Source organism: Myotis davidii, unplaced genomic scaffold (genome assembly GCF_000327345.1).
Source record: "Myotis davidii unplaced genomic scaffold, ASM32734v1 scaffold1889, whole genome shotgun sequence".
Lineage (NCBI taxonomy): Eukaryota > Metazoa > Chordata > Mammalia > Chiroptera > Vespertilionidae > Myotis > Myotis davidii.
The window spans coordinates 132,127-148,571 of NW_006300207.1; positions in this window are offsets into that span (position 1 = coordinate 132,127).

The window sequence follows — 16,445 nt, forward strand, 5'->3', positions numbered from 1 at the left end:
CACATGAAATTTGTGCATGAGCATGATCCCTAGGCCTAGCCTGCGATCAGGGCCCTACCCCCCTCTGCCACCCACTTTGGTTCTCCGTTTGCCATCAGGTGATCGGAGCCTGACGGCTGGGGGAAGGGACCAAGACATTGACCATCCCGCATGCTCACCAGCCCTGCCCCTTCCACTGGTTTCTCTCTGTGTGTGGGGCAACAGGTGGGGTGGCAGCCTTGGCCTGCCACCACCCATGTCCCCTGCCATCCACCCCAGGTCCCCATTTTCTATCAGGTGATTGGAATCTGCCAGCCGGGGAAAGGGACCGAGGGGTGGTCATTGCACCTCATAGTGACTGGTCAAGCAATTGTTCTGGTCATTCTGCCATTATGGTCAATTTGCATATTACCCTTTTATTATATAGGATAGAAGCCTAGTGCATGGGTGGGGGTTGGCTGGACTGACCTGATGGGGGCCCCAGATCAGGTTGGGGGTCCCCACTGGTGGGTGGGGCTGGCTGGGACGAGGGACCATGGCAGGTTTTCAGGCTGGCCACACCCCCAGTTGGGGTGGGGGTCCCTGTTGGGGGGTGTGGCCAGCTGGGGCCAGTGCTCCCTGTCGTTCTGGTCTCTGGTTGTTCTGGTCGTTCCACCATTTTGGTCTCTGGGCTTTAATTATATAGTATATCTTTATTTTTTGTTGCAATTATAAATGGGATTGTTTGATTTCTCTTTTTGAGAATTCATTATTGGTATATAAAAATGTCATCAATTTCTGGGTGTTAATTTGGTATCCTTTTAAATTGCTAAATTCATTTATTAAATATAGTAGTTTTTTGTAGAGTCTTTAGGGTTTTCTATGTAAAATATCACATCATCTGTGAATAATCAGAGTTTTATTTCCTCCTTTCCAATTTGGATGCCTTTTATGTGTTCTTCTTGTTGTTTTGCTGTGGCTAGGACTTTCAGTATTCTTTTGAATAAGAGTGGTGAAAGCAGACTTCCTTGCTTTATTTCTGTTCAATGGTTTTAGTTTTTGCCCATTAAGTATGATGTTGGCTGTAGGTTTGTCAAATATGGCCTTTATTATGTTGAGGTATAATCCCTCCATCCCCGCTTTGCTGAGAGCTTTTCTGAAAAACTAGAGGCTCTGTGCATGAATTCATGCATGGGCGGAGCCCCTCTGGGTGGCCTGAGGGGATAGGGCCAAAACCCAGAGTTGAACGCTGCCTGCAGCTCCTACCTGCTGCTCCCGCTCATCCTGGTCCCACTGCATCTGCCATGGGCTCGCACCCAACCAGCCTGCTGCGGGCTCGCACTCAATCAGTCCAGATTGGGAGAGGCTTGTGCTGACAGAGCAGTGCTCACCAGCCATGAGCCCTACATCTGGTGCCCTCCTGAGGGGAGTGGCCTGTGGGATGGGGCCAAAACTGGCTCTCCAACATCCCCCAAGGGGTCCTGGATTGCAAGAGGGCACAGGCCAGGCCCAGGGCCCCACCGGTGCATGATTGGGCTGGGCAGAGACTGTGGGAGGGTTCCAGGCATGTCCAGCCCCATATTGCCCAGTGCCAAACAGGGCTGGCCAGCCAGGAAGGGACCCGGGAGGTTGGCCAGCCAGGGAGGGCCTGTGGGAGGGCTCCAGGGCATGTCCAGCCTATCTCACTCAATCTTGATCGGCCAGACCCCAGCAGCAAGCTAACCTACCAGTCAGAGCATCTGCCCCCTGGTGGTCAGTTCACATGGCGAGCAGTTGAGTAGCTTCAGCATATCATTAACATATTATGCTTTGATTGGTTGACCGGCCACTAGACAACCAGACAATTAGCATATTAGTCTTTTCTTATATAAGACTAGAGGCCCAGTGCACAAAATTTGTGCATGGGGGGGGTTCCTTCAGCCCGGGGCTTCAACCTCTCCAATCCTGAACCCCTTGGGAGAGGTTCCTGTGGGGTCAGGCCTAAACTGGCAGTTGGACATCCCTCTTACAATCCAGGACCACTGGCTCCTAACCACTGTCTGCCTTCCTGATCACCTCAAACTGCCTCTGCCTGCTGGCCTGATCACCCCTAACTGTCCTCCCCTGCCTGTCTGATAGCCCCTAACCACCTTTGCCTCAGGAAGCCCCTGCCACTGTGACTTTGTCTGGAAGGACATCTGGAAGATGTCCAGTCTAATTAGCATATTGCCCTTTTATTAGTCTAGATGGGTGTCAGATTTTGTTGAATGCTTTTTCTGCATCTATTGATATGATCATATGATTTTTGTCTTTCAATTTGTTTATATCTTGTCTCTCAATTTTTTTATTTGCAAATAATGTACCAGCCTTGCATCCCTGGAATAAATTCCACTTGGTCCTTGTGTATGATCTTTTACATAAATTGCTGGATCTGATTTTGCTAATATTTTGTTGAGAATGTTAGATGTATGTTCATCAGGGATATTGGGCTATAATTCTCTTTCTTGGTAGAGTCTTTATCTGGTTTTGGAATTAAGATAATGCTGGCCTTCTTGTAGATTTTTTGGAATAGTTTGAGGAATATAGGTGTTAGTTCTTCTTTAAATGTTTGTTAAATCTCCCATGTGAAGCCATCCAGACCAGGCTTTAGTTTGCTGGGAGTTTTTGATTACTGCTTCTATTTAATCAGTTGTTATTATCATATTCAGGTTTTATGATTCTTCCTGATTCAGTTTTGGGAGATTCTATTATTCTAGACATTTGATCATTTCATCCATATTGTCCAGCTTGTTGGCATATAGTTGTTCATAGCATTATCTTACAATCCTTTGGAATTCTGTGGTATTAGTTGTTACTTCTCACTTTTCATTTTTATTTTATTTATTTTAGTCCTTTCTGGTTTTTTTCTTATTTAGTCTGGCTAAAGGTTCATCAATCTTGTTTATCTTTTCAAAGAACCAGCTCTTGGTTTCATTGAATTATTGCATTTTTTTTTTAGTCTCTATGTCATTTATTTCTGCTCTGATCTTTATAATTTCCTTCCTTCTACTTACTCTGGTATTTTCTTATTATTCTCTTTCTAATTCTATAAGTTGTAGAGTTAAATAGTTTATTAATAATTTTTCTTGTTTTTTGAGGTAGGTTTATAGTACTATGAACTTCCCTCTCAGGACTGCTTCACTGTGTTCCATAGATTTTGGGTTGCTGTATGTTCAGTTTCATTTGTTTCCAGGAGGTTTTTTATTTCTTCCTTAATGTCATGGAAACCCAATCATTGTTTAATGACATTTTATTTAGCCTCCATATGTTTGAATGTTTTTGAGTGTTTTTACTGTAGTTGATTTCTAATTTCATTCTATTGTGATCTGATAAGATGCTTGATATGATTTCAATATTCTTGAACATTAGAGACTTGATTTGTATTCTAACATGTGGTCTATTTTTTTATGATCCATGTACACTTGAGAACAATGTATATTCTGCAGATTTGTGGTGAAATGTTTGACAAATGTCAATTAAATCTATTTGATCCAGTGTGTCATTTAGAGTCACTGTTTCCTTGTTAAGATTTTACCTAGAATACCTATCTAGTGAAGTCAGTGAGGTGCTAAAGTCCCCTCTGGTGACTGTATTTTAGTCAATCTTTCCTTAAAGTCTTCCAGCAGTTTTTTAAAAATATATTTATGTACTTCTATATTGGGTGCATATATGTTTACCAGGGTTATACTCTCTTGTTGGATTGATCCCTATAGTATTATGTAGAGACCTTTATTTTATCTTGTGAAGGCCTTCAGTGTGAAGTCTGTTTTGTCAGATGTGAGTATTGCCACCCCATCTTTTTTTTCATTTTCATTTGCGTGGAAAATTGTTTTTCTGCCCCTTCACTCTCATACTGTGTGAATCTTTTGTTCTCAGGTGGGTCCCTTGTAGATAGCATATAGTTGGGTCATGTTTTCGTATCCATTCATATACCCTGTGACTTTTGATTGGAGCATTTAATACATTTACACTTACCTATTATTGATAGGTATTTATTTATTGTCATTTTATTCTTTATGCCAATGTTTCTCCCTCTATATATTTTTTCTTCTCATTACAGCATTCCCTTTAGCATTTTTTTTCTTTGCAGTGCTGATTTGGTGGTGATACACTCCTTTAGCCTTTTTTTTTTTTTTTTGGTCTGGGAAACTCTTTATTTCACCATCTATTTTTCATTGATATCTTTATTGGTTATAGTAATATTGGTTTCAGATAATTGCTTTCCATTACCTTGAATACTTCATTCCATGCTCTTCCAGCCTGGAGTGTTTCTAATGAAAAATAAGCTGGCAGCATATGGGAGCTCCTTTTCTCTTGCTGCCTTTAAGAATCTCTCTTTATCTTTAATTTTTGGCAGTTTAATTATTATGTCTGTTTGGGTTCTTCTTGACTGGGACTCTCTGTGCCTTCTGAACTTGTGTGACCTTTTCCTTCATGTAGATTAGGGAAGTTCTTTGCCATTTTTTCTTCAAAACATTCTCTAGCCTTTTCCCACTTCCTCCCACTTCTGGCACTCCTATTATGTGAATATTTTTCTTTTTATGTGTCCCATATCTCCCTTAAACTGTCCTCCAGTTTTTAAATTATTTTTTTTTCTTTTTGGGTCTCTAATTGACTGATTTTTTTCTATTCTGTCTTCTAGTTCAGTGATCTGATCCTTGACTTCTCCTAATCTGCTTTGTATTCCTTCCAATGTGTTCTTTATTAGTGCCATGTCATTTTTTCATAGTTGTGATATCTTTCTCTTACTGTTGAGCATCTTTACCATCATTATCCTGAATTCAATATCTAATAAATTTCTAATCTCCATTTTATTTGGCTCTTCTTTTGGAGAATTCTCTTATTCCTTCATTTGTTTTTTTGTTTTGTTTTGTTTTGTTTGTTTTTTGTTTTTTGTCTCCCCATTTTGACTGCCTGTTTGGGTTTGTGTCTATGTATTAGGTAGATGTGCTATGACTCCCAATTTCTAGTGCAGGACAATGTCTGACGCTGTGTGTGACTGGCTCTTAGTACCCTGTTTGGAGCTATCAGCAATCCACAGGTTATGGTTCCCTCACATCACTCCTTAGAATAACACTACTATGCATGGCCCAAACTTAAGGGATGAGAAGATATGCTCTACCTCAAGGAACCATGGTTTCATAAACTATATAAAAATACTCTGCAAGGGTTTAGCTATTCTTTTACATTTAGTTGTTTATGCAATTAATCATTAATCTACAAATATCAATATGGATATTTATTCAAAGAATTGAGTTATGATTTGATACTGTGTTAGATGTTAGTTGTTCAGATCGCACTGATTTGACCATTGGAGCACTTTCAATTGGTTTATATGACCCTTTGGACATAACTCCATCATTGTCATGTGGATTTTGTAAGCACTACCTTATGTACTGGCACTACACATGACCAGGCTTATCTTTGATATTTTCTGTCTCAGCCCTGAAATCATCTGTTTCTTCAAAGAGCACAGGTTCTTTTCACTAGAGAATAGTGTTAGAAACTAGGATCTTGGCACCGTGTGTGCTCACTGCTCCTGGAGTTTAATTGCTTTTAGGCCTCTCAGCTGACAGAGCAAGAATATATTCAGGTATTCACATTTTCAGGGTCACTTTTTATTACCTTCTCCATTATATGCCCCAAAGAGCTATTAAATATCCTTCACCTTAAAGGGAGCGACATAGGATATGTTATGGTAAAAACATTCAAACCTGTAAAGACATTTTGTGAATTTATTTGAGCCAAACTGTCAACAATTGCCAGGAAGCATAATCTCAACAGATTAGGATAATGCTCTGGAGAATGGTGGTTTTTCATCTATTTTTATACATTGCAATCAAAAGAGGAGACATATGTGGGTTATTGAAATCCATTGGTGATAGATTAGAGAGGCAGGAGAAAGCAAAGCGGGCGGGGGGTTTGGGGAGACCTCTGGGATTATGTACAAAGTAAAATAATAGCCGAAACTGGTTTGGCTCAGTGGATAGAGCGTGATGTTTCTAACTCTCTCTCCCTTCCTCTCTGTAAAAAATCAATAAAATATATTTTAAAAAATAAATAAATAAAAAGTAAAATGATAGACACATACTTCTTTTACTTAGATGGGTACAGGATAGTTAACAGTCAACAATTAACAGGATAACAATAACAATTAAGGAATTTATGGTAGTTTGTCCTGGTGCAGGGCATTTGGTTGTGCCCTGAGGAGTCTGGGGGGAAAAAAAGGGAAGTTACAAGTTACGCTGACATTTCAATAATATGTCATTATAGATGCAAAAAGACAATAAGCTCAGTTAAGGTAAGGATTGACCTTGTCAGGGAAGTTACCAGCCTAGGAGGTGACTACCTACCATAACTGCTTTTAGTTAAAGTTTAATTTCAGACTATCCTTTGTGGTTACTTTAGATCTTTGAGTTTGCAAGACTGCCATGCAGGCCTTCCCTGAGCTTGTTAGGTTAGCATGTGGCCCCTTTCGTCCAGAGGTGGGTGGAAAACATATGGGCCAATGACCTGGTAGCTATAATATATTTACTAATCAGTACCCATATCTGGCTTGGCAAGGCAATGTGTAGAGGTTTCATGAATTGGTCCTCAGTAGTTTCATGAATCAAACCATAATATTAAGACTGCTCAACTAACATGTCCTAAAGAAGGATTTATTTTATGAACCTTTTGTCCCAAGTTTAGACTAAGTTAGCTGTTGACTTTCACAGCTTCCTGTAAGATGGCAGCTATATTTTAATTATCTCTTCTTATTTTTGTGTCATTAAACATGGAAAGCAGAACTCAGGCATATGTCCAGTTTTCTGTAAAACAGTGTCTGGCACACTGTAAATAATTAATGGATATTAAGTGAATAAATAAATGAGCAAGTGAGCAAATATACCACTGAGTTGTTATATCTCAGTGATGATATGTCATTAATAGAGTACTCTGACAAATGTCACTTAGACATGTATTTATAACTCATAAAAATCCTTAGAAACTTATTCACCATAATTTTAGGTGGCTGGGGCAGGGAGCAAATGGTTTCCCAGACTCAAAGCTCTTAGGGGCATATTAAAAAAAAACAAAACCAGAGAAACAGGCCTATTGTGGGTATTGTATTGGGGTTGGATCACACTCTGAGTCTTCCCATTGCCACTCACTCAAACAATATACTTTTTTTGGGGGGGAGGCTTTCATCTTTTATTTTGTATTATTATTTGTTTCCATTCATTTATTTATTTATTCATTTATTTTACTGTTGACAGTATAACAGATGTCCTCCATTATCCACACCTTTACCCTCACCTTTACCCCCCTCTACCCAGGTTTATCGTCAGTGGCCACTCTGTTGGGAAGCATGAGACTTGGCTGGAAAGTTTATGAGGAGGACATTCTGATAAAAGGGCAGTTTGTGGGAGGTCTCCTTACCTGTTTATTGGAATTCTGACTTAGGGGAGACTTAGGCCAGTGTCAAAGGCAGTGCCTCTAATTATTACTTGACCTTTCCAAACAAGTCTGTGCACGTGCAGACCCCCGGGTGTTTACTGGAATCCTTATGCTTAATCTCTGGATGCCCTTCCCTAGAGGACAATGTAAACACATGTGTCCTCCCAAGGTTATTCACCCTACTGATTGTATCTAAAGATAAAAATTCCAATAAAAGGCTAATGAGGCAGGCAATCAAGGCTGCTCTGGCCACTAGAGCCAGGAGCCCCTTAGCCCTCTCTTTCACAGTCAAACTGTGTCTGAGTAATCTGTTCATCCGTGGTTCAGGGGCTGCTGGTCAGCCCTGGCAAGGTGGCGCCCCGTGTGAGGAGGACCAAGGAATGCAACAAGACCTGGAGGAACCATCGAAAACGAAGAGGAAGGGAACGAAAGTAACTCCACAGTAGTCATTGGTGCCTACTTGGGATTTCCAAGTTCTAGGGAATTGTTTTTCAGCTAAGGTTTCACAATAGGACAGCAACTGTCCACTGAGTAACATTTCTCTGTTACTTAAAAAGTTATTAAAAGCCAATGGTGCCTATAATTTATAATCCTTTGTTCCCTGATGATAGAACATTAAATGTTGATCTCTGGGAACAAGTAGGTAGGAATTTAAAGAGAAATCAGGCCTAGGGAAAATGAGTGCCTTTGTCATCTTTAACTATGTGGACTCTTGTCGTGCTGCATTATGCCCACTGCATATTGAGGACCAAAAGCTTACAGAATGCCAGGAGGATTTGCCACTTCCTCCTCCTGAGGTAGAGCCTGTAAAGCCTATAATACCTAAGGCCCTGATCCTCCACCCCCTGGTGTGGGAAATCTCATCAACTAGAGAAAATGGGACTAACAGTCTGTTTACAAAAGGACTCCTTAATGCTTTGTCTGAAAATGCCTTGGGACTATTTGGCTAAAATGACTTTAGATGCCAATCAATATTTGCTATGGAGAGCAGAATATGATGAGGTCTGTGAACAACAGGCTGTTTGTGGGTGTTCACTGGCCACCCCACCTGGGAACTCTCTGGGCTTATTCTGGCTGTAAGTCCCAGGCAATGTAAAACATCTGAAATATCCATGAAAAGAACTCTGATTTGTTAAGTCTTGTCTGTGTGTCATGCGCACCTGTATATGAGTGTCTGTTGATTGTTGTTTTATGTATCTTTGTTGTTTGGTTTAATTTGTGTAAAGATGAGGCATATTTTACTTTGCTGGAGGCTCCACCTACTTGTGGTGGGCTGACATGTGGCAGGGATCGCAGGAATGTCCCAGTGGCTGCCAAGAATTTTTAATCTCTGGGGAGGAAAACAGTTTGTCCAGGGGGAGACAAATGGTGGCCAAATAGGCAGACAGGATCGGTGCCTTCTCTAGGAGCAGATAGAAGAAACAGCTGAATCGAATAACATCCACCCAGAATTGGCAAATTAAACACAGGTGGAGAGGCAATCCATGGACAGAAAGGTCAGAGCTAGCCTGGAAACTGGTGAGACTGGGTATCTGGGCTTGAGGGAGAAACGCATGCAGCCTGGACTATGCTGAACCAACACTTTGTCCCTTGGGGACAATGGTAGCGCTTGACTGTGGAAGGGTATCCACAGGACTGCTGGCAGCCAGGGAATCTAGATCCTAGTCCACAGCTGTGGGAGGCTGTGCCCAGGAAGGCTGCCTGAAGTTTTGCACTGGTCACACAGTGCCAAGGGGAGAGAAACATACAGCAGTGCAGTGGCTCTGTCTTTATAATCTCCTTGCTTTTACTTGCTAAACCCAATACACAGGATCTTTCAATTATACTCACCATGGCTGCAGTGCAGGAGAAGGTGGTTCTGTGAAAGCTGGAGAACAAAGTAGGGAGAGGTGATCAGGAGGCCAGCTCTGGGACAATCCGATCCCTCCAATCCTGAACAGACATATTTCTCCTGAAGAACAGGCAACTCCTAGCAGTGCAGCCGCACCTAGCCTTGAACTTGGAAGGGAAACAAAGATTTGAAATACCCCCAGGGAGCCCTTGGGGACTGGGCTAAGGGGCCATTTGGTCCCAGAAACTAATACAGAAACACCGCCACCTATAGGCAGTTTCAGAAATAGACACCTGTGCAAATATAACTGAAAGCAGGCTGACAAACAAAGCAGGCAGAGTGGCCCCGCCTGGCTGACACCAAGGCTATGGCATCTGACACAGAGGAGCTGTGGTTCACTGGGAGCTTCAACACGGTGCTATCTAGCAGGAAGCTGAGACATGGCAGTCAGAACAGTGGAGAGGGGTCTCAGACCAGCCCCCATGGGACATTAAATACTCAGCTGAATCAAATGAACTTTACTACTTCACTTTTTTAAAAAAATCTTTTATTTAAGAAACTAAAAATTGTTTTTTCTTTTATTATTTTTTTAACATTTTTTGTTTGTTTTGTGTTTGTTTTTTGGATTAGTGTTCTGAATTCTATTTTTATTTTATTTTATTTTATTTTTAATCCTTATTTTATCTCATTTATTCCTTTATGCCAAACCTTCTTTCCTCACTTCCCCCTTTTTCATACTTTGATCACCAGGTTGCCTCCCTCAGAGGGAGGCCAGAGGCAACAGCAGTGAGGGGGTCATGGGAGCAGTACCTTCCCCTGATTGGCTGGTCACCTCCCACAGAGGGAGGCCAAACTGTGACTTAGGCCCACTCCCCATGGAGAGCAGGCCTAAGTCATCATTAGGACATCACCTGAGGGCTCCTGGACTGTGAGAGGGAGCAGGCCAGACTGAGGGATCGCCCCAGTGCATGAATTTTTGTGCACCAGGCCTCTAGTGTGTGTGTGTGTATTAGAATATATATTTTTAATTACTATTATTTTTTAATTAATTTTTTATTGAGTATTTTGTGGGTTTTTTTTTACTTTTCTCTTATACACTCATTCTCTTTCTACCTCCTCTATATTGAATCATGGCCATTCCCCACTTCATTCAATTCCTTTACCTTACATTCTGTAAATAAGCTCTGCCTCTTCAGATTCAGCTCCTCTCCTTTTTTTTTCTGGGTGTTTGTTGTTTGAAATTTTTGGTTTAGTTGTTGGTTTTGTGGAGTTTTCTCCCCATATATACGTATATATATTTTTTTCTTTTCTTTGTCCTTCTTTCCCCTTCTTTTTATTTCTCTCTTAAGATTTTTCCTTTTCTCAATACCATCTTTTATGCTCTTTTCTCTCCCATAATTCTCTTTTCTCTGGTGGTCACCTTTATTTGGGGTTATCGGTGTCGTGGATACATTCCTATTTTGTTCCCTCTTTGCCGTGTCTTCTCAAGTTGAACTTTGTGCCTTTTGGTCAACATGGTAGAGAGTGAGACACATAACTAGGCACCTTAGAGGAGTGAAAATGGGGAAACAAAGAAACAGCCCCCATATGAAAAAAAAGGAAGAATCACCAGAAAAGAAAGTAAATGAAATGGAGGCAAGAAATTTGTCATAGAAAGAATTTAGAGCAATGGTCATAAGGACACTGAAAAGAATGGGAGACAAAGTCAACAACATGTGTAAGAATCAGGAAGAAATGAAGAAGAACCAAGAAGAAATGTAGAATGACATAGCTGCAATAAAGAACACAATGGAAAGCATCAACAGTAGACTAGGAGAAGCTGAGGACAGTGAGCTATAAAACAAGGTAGGAAAATACACCCAAACAGAGCAGCAATTATAAAAACAAAACAAAACAGACAAAAACAACAACAACAAAAACAAACAAACAAACTTAAAAAACAGGAGGAGAGCCTAAGAGAGCTTTGGGACAACATGAAATGAAACAACATCCACATAATAGAGGTGCCAGAAGAAGAGGAAAGTGAGCAAGGAATAGAAAACCTGTTTGCAGAATTAATGACAGACTTCCTTGATATTGGGAAGAAAAATCTCAGACAAGTCCAAGAAGTTTAGAGTCCCAAACAAGCTGAACCCAAAAACAAAGACACCAAGAAACATCATAATCAAATTGCCAAACACCAATGACAAAGTAAGAATCTTAAAGGCTGCCAAGGAGAGACAGAAAGTTACCTACAAGGGATCTCCCATTAGAATATCAACTGATTTCTCAACAGAAACACACCAGGCCAGAAGGGAATGAATGAAGTATGCAAAGTGACACAAAGCAAGGGACTGAATCCAGGAATACTATACCGATCAAGGCTATCATTCAAAACTGAAGGTGTGTTCCCCTAGCGGGTTTGGCTCAATGGAGAGAGTGTCGGTCTGTGTACTGAAGGGTCCCAGGTTTGACTCCGGCCAAGGGCACATGCTGGGTTGTGGGCTCGATCCCCCAGTAGGGGGCGTGCAGGAGGCAGCGATCAATGGTTCTCTCTCATCATTGATACATATTCTTAGAAAAATACAACCTTCCAAAACTCAATCAGGAAGAATCTAAAAATCTTAACAGGCCTATAACTACTGAAGAAATTGAAGCAGTAATCAATAATCTTCCAGCAAACAAAAGCCCTGGTGCAGGCAGCTTTATAGGGGAGTTCTACCAAACATTCAAATAAGAACTAAAACCTATCCTCCTAAGATTATTCCAAAAAATTCAAGAGGTAGGCACAGTTCCAAGCTCTTTCTATGAAGCCAGCATTAACCTAATTCCAAAACCAGATAAACATACCACAAAAAAAGAGAACTACAGTACAATATTCTTGATGAACATAGATGCTAAAAATCCTCAACAAAATTCTTGAAAATTGGATTCAGCATCACATTAGAAAGAACATACACCATGACCAAATAGGATTTATTTTGGGGATGGAAGGATGGTACAATATCCACAAATCAATAAATGCGATACATCGCATAAACAGGTTGAGGGACAAAAACTAATTAATCATGTCAATCGATGCAGAAAAAACATTTGACAAAATCCAACACCCTTTCTTGTTAAAAACTCTCAGCACAGTAGGAATAGAGGGTCATACCTCAACATAATAATAAGCCTTATATGACAAACCTACAGCCAACATCATACTCAATGAGCAAAAACTAAACTCATTTCCCCTAAGAACAGGAACAAGAGAAGATGCCCACTTTCTCCACTCCTGTTGGATATGGTCTTGGAAGTGCTAGCCAAAGCGATCAGACAAGAAGAAGAAAAAAGGAATCCAAGTTGGAAAAGAAGAAGTAAAACTGTCATTATTGGCAAATGACATGACACTGTATATAGAAAACCCTGAGATGCCATCAAAAAACTATTAGACTTAATAAGTGAATTCAGCAATGTAGTAGGATACAAAATTAACACCCAGAAATCTATGACTACTTTTATACAACAATAATGAACTCATAGAAAGAGAAACTAAAAACCAATCTTATTTACCATAGCAACAAAAATATTAAGATACCTAGGAATAAACTTAACAAGGAGATAAAAGATCTGTATTCAAAAAACTATAGGACATTGAAAAAAGGGATAGAGGAAGACATAAACAAATGGAAGGATATACCGTGTTCATAGATTGGTAGAATCAACATCATTAAAATGTCCATAGTACGTAAAGCAATTTGTAGATTTAATGTAATCCCCATTAAAATTCCAATGGCCTATTTCACAGACCTAAAAAAAACTCTCCAAAAATTCATCTGGAAGAGTCAAGACAGTCTCTTCTATAAATAGTGCTGGGAAATTTGGTCAGATATATGCAAAAATATGTAACTAGATCACCAACTTACACCATACACAAAACAAACTGAAAATGGTTAAAGGATTTAAATGTAAGACAGGAAACCATAAAAATATTAGAAGACTCCATAGGCAGCAAAATATATGAGACATATTTCATAGCAATATTTTTACTAGTACAGCTCCTAGGGCAATGGAAATTAAGGAGAAAGTAAACAAATGGGACTATGTCAAAATAAAAAGCTCTTGCCCAGGAAAAGAAGCCATCAACTAAACAACAACAAAGCCTACTGTATGGGAGAACATATTTGCCAATGCTATTTTAGATAAGGTTTTAATCTCCAAAATTTATAGGGAACTCATACAACTTAACAAAAGGAAGATAAACAATCCAATCAAAAAATGTGCAAAGGACCTAAGTAGACACTTTTTGAAAGAGTATATACAATAGGCCAAGAGACATATGAAAACATGCTCACAGTCACTAATTATAGGACAGATGCAAATCAAAACAACAATGAGGTACCATCTCATACCTGTCATCAACAAATCAACAAATGACATGTACTGGCTAAGATGTGAAGAAAAAGGTACCCTCGTGCACTCCTGGTGGCAATGCAGACTGCTGCAGCCACTCTGGAAACAGTATGGAGTTTCCTCAAAAAGTTAAAAATGGAAATCCCATTTGACCCAATAATCTCACTTCTAGGATTATATCCCAAGACACCACCAGAAACACCAATCAGAAATTATATATATACCCCTATGTTCATAGCAGCACAATTTATAATAGCTTAGATTTGGAAACAGCCTAAATGCCCATCAGCAGATGAATGGATTAAAACACTGTGGTACATCTGCACAATGGATTACTAGGCTACTGTAAAAAAGGATGAATTTTTACCATTTGCAACAGCATGGATGGAACTGGAGAGCATTATGCTAAGCAAAATAAGCCAGTCTGAGAAGGATAAATATCACTCATATGTGGAATATAATTATCAACATAAACTGGTGAACAAAAATGGATCCAGAGACAAGGTGGTACTGAGCAGAACATCCAAACTTGGGGAGAAGGCAGGGGAGGGGGATTAGAGATCAACCAAAGGACTTTTATGCATGCATATTAGCATGGCCAATGGACACAGACACTGGGGTAGTGGGGACTTGCCCTAGGGGGTGCAAGTAGCCATGGGGGTGGGGGTTAACCTGGGAAAAAAGGGGACATGTAATAATTAAACAATAAAAGTTGTTGGATTTTTATTTTAAAAAAAGAATTTTTCATCTTTGAAGCCCTTCCTGGTCTCCCTCTCAGGTCATCGGTTACTGGCATCTCATAGCTAGTGAAAGTTCTTGTCTGCCTATAATGTAACTTGGTTGCAGATTGATGTTCTTTGCTTGCTTTCTTATCTTTGAGGGATTTAGTTTGAAGATTCTAAGGCTAATTTCCCAGTCCACCCTTTTATGAGTATTCATTTATTTACTGTAGGGGTTTTTCTGTTTCTGTTTTTAAGACCTCTTCTTATGTAAGGTATCATGTTGTTAGTCTACTCAGAAAGAAAAAAATTGGGTAAATAATCATTTAAACCCCTCAAGACTTTTTCCTAGGAGGATCAAACTTGTAGAAGTGCCTTCTAGCCAGCTTCAGAAATAGCAGTGGGGGGCCACTCCCATTTTTGTAAAAAAATAATAATAATAAATAGTACTTTAACATTAAAATCACTGAAGGCCAGTGAGTTATCTCTGTTACAAAATTTTCAGGAAAATGCCTTGGGTAATAATAATTAGCTTTAAAATCTCAAAGTTGTTAAGGCAAAGTAAATATATCTAAAATTAAGGGTATATGATAAAGCTTTTTCAGTGGTAATTATATATGCCTAAACATAGTTTTAAAAAGTGTTTGGTAACTTAAAACTTAGCAGTTTGCTGTATTAAATACTACTGAAACATTAATTAATCTGAGTTTGCCTCTTATGGAGAATCTAGGGGGTGGATTTGAATCTGTTAATGAATAAGTCCTGTATTTTATTTGAAATATCTCTTAAAATGTGAATGTATTGTTAATCTGAGGAGTGTTAATTACTTACATGCCACTTAAAAGTTAAGGTTTCTAAGAGTTAATAATTCTAACTAATTATAAATTATGGTTTTGGTGTAATAAAACATGAGGCACAGAGATGCATTTTGAAGGAAAAAGACAGTGGATTCTAAAGCTGGTTATTTTTGAAAGTTGTAAGGTTTCTGAAGAAAAGAAAGATTTGTGAAGTTGTAGAAAGTTTGTGAAAGTTGTAGAATTTTCTGAAGAGACATGTCAAAAGGAAGGTATGTAAATGACACAGGCCAGTAACCAGGAAAAGTAGAATAGGGAAACTAAGACAGTTAAACAGCAATTTGGAGCCATCTATTAAATCCTATCTTCCTTAAACCAAGGACACTTGAGAGTAAATGATTTGCATTTTGCCTCCCTAATCTGAGTCTATAACCAGATGGTAAATAGCTTATGTCAATGTACTATGGACACTGATAACAGAAATCCAATTAGTGTCATTTGCTGACCACACCCAAGGACCAAAGAAGTTAGAGAATAAACTAATCTGTAAGGGAAATATATTTCCTGCTTTTTCTACCCTGGAATCAAAAGTTCTATAAATTATTAAAATGGTTATATTTCACAAGTGGCCCGGTGCACGAAATTCGTGCATGGGGGGCGGGGGCGGGGATGGTTCCCTCAGCCCAGCCTGCACCCTCTGTAATCGGGGAACCCTTGGGGGATGTCTGACTGCTGGTTTGGGTTCGATACCTGCGATCCCCCTAACTGGCAGCTGGACATCTCTCTTGCAATCTGGGACCACTGGCTCCTAACTGCTCACCTGCCTGCTGACCTGATCTCCCTAACTGCTCTCCCTGCTGGCCTGACCCCTCTAACTGCTCTCCCCTGCCAGCGGGATTGTCCTAACTGCTCTCCCCTGCTGGCTTGATCCCCCTAACTGCTCTCCCCTGTCGGCCTGATAGCCCCTAACCACCTCTGCCTTGGCCCCGCCACCATGGCTTTGTCCAAAAGGGGGGTGCCTGGAAGGATGGAGGGGAAGGGGAGATATCTGTAATACTATTAACAATAAAAGTTTATTTTAAAAATTGCCCTCTTAAATATTAAGAATCACTAAATAAAATATCTACTTTTATATTTGACTAGAGGCCCAGTGCATAAAATTCATGCACTCGGAGGTGGGGGTCGCCTCAGCCTGGATTGCAAGAGGGTGCAGTCCAGGCCGAAAGACCCCACCGGTGCTAGATCAAGACCGAGGAAGGACATGGGAGGTTGGCCAGCCAGAGGGACTACAGGAGGGCTCCAGGGTATGTACAG